The sequence below is a fragment of the Propithecus coquereli genome, unplaced genomic scaffold (assembly GCF_000956105.1).
Source record: "Propithecus coquereli isolate 6110/MARCELLA unplaced genomic scaffold, Pcoq_1.0 Scaffold396, whole genome shotgun sequence".
NCBI classification, from domain to species: domain Eukaryota; kingdom Metazoa; phylum Chordata; class Mammalia; order Primates; family Indriidae; genus Propithecus; species Propithecus coquereli.
The window spans coordinates 949,708-951,075 of record NW_012149685.1 but is presented as its reverse complement, the minus strand read 5'-3'; the positions used below and the strand labels follow the sequence as shown (position 1 = coordinate 951,075).

The 1,368-nt window shown below is 36.1% G+C and overlaps 1 protein-coding gene across 1 annotated transcript in view; it reads left to right on the top strand.

The window, feature by feature from the left end:
* LRRC7 (leucine rich repeat containing 7) overlaps positions 1-1,368 on the top strand; it is a 571,016-nt gene that overhangs the window by 109,420 nt on the left and 460,228 nt on the right. The gene's annotated exons all lie outside the window — the stretch shown is intronic.

Genomic DNA, 1,368 nt, shown 5'->3' with positions numbered 1-1,368 from the left:
ATATTTAGTGGCTGGAAGTGGTCCAGCAGTCAGGAAATAAAGCTTAGATATTCTTTGGAGCAAAATATACTCCAATGTAGGCCTCAAGGAATTCTCAAAGATAAATGACCAAGAGAAATGAGCTTATTATATAAAATTATAAAACACACTAAAAAGCCAGAAACCACAGAAGCATAACACCATAAATCAGAGTCAGCAGAAACAAGAAACAGAAGAATCACATCAGACAATTTTCAGATACTGAAATTTTCTAAAATGTATGTGTTTCAAGAAATACAAAATGGAAATGTAGGAAAAGAACAGGAGTCTGTAGAAATAACCAGGTGGATTTATCAAAACAGGATGGGCAGAATTAAAGAAACCAACAAGTTGGTGTGACGCATCCTGGGGCTAGCAACAGCAAGAAGCCATTTTCACCTCTTTGTCTAAAGAAGTATAGAAAAGGAGAGGTTGCAAGCAACTGGAGAGAGCTGCAATAGCAGCCATAGCAAAGGTCATCAAGAGGTACTGCAAACTTGGTAGAAGAATGCAGCTTCTGTGGACCCAAAGCCCACTAGAAGGTAGGTTGGGAAGTAAATACTCCTTTCTCTCTCCTCCCACACTCAAATGTCCTGCTGGTACCTTTCATTGGCCAAATACTCCTGGACACCAGAGGCAAGGGAACTTTGTCAATGAATGACATGGACATTACTGTGCCAGGACATAGGGCAGAGTGGAGAAGGCAGGATGTAGAAAGAAAGAAAGAATTCCCAACACAGGTGGTTGAGAGACATTCAGGATAGAGTGAAAAGGCCTAAATTACATTTAAACAGAGTTATCAAAGAAAAAAAAAAACAAGGAAAATCAAATATTCAAAGATAAAATAGATGATACTATTTCAGCATTGCTGAAAGACAATACTTCTCAGATTCAAAAAACAAACCCAATTTGGAAAGAAATTTACAAAGAGACAAAGTGAAACTGAAGAACACCAAAGACAAAGAAAAAACTCTTAAAATAAGACAGAAAGAAAAGAAAGATTACCTTCCAAGGAAGAACACTTAAATTAATAACTGATTTGTCAACAGCAGCAATGAAGACATAAATGTTGGAAATAACACCTTCAAGGAGCTTTTGGATATAACTGTCCGCATTTAATTCTTTACCTCGCTAAGCCATCTTTCAAGAAGAGGTTCAAAATGTAGACATTTTCAGAGGAACAACAACTGAGAGGTTTTAAAAATCTGACTCACTTTAAAGAAAATTTGAAAGGATCAACTTCAAGAAGAAAAAAAGTAAGGCCTGAGATGCCATAAAGAATAGGAAGCAAATATTAAATACGTGGATACATTGAAACATCATAATTTCCATAGAAGAAGACATAAAAAA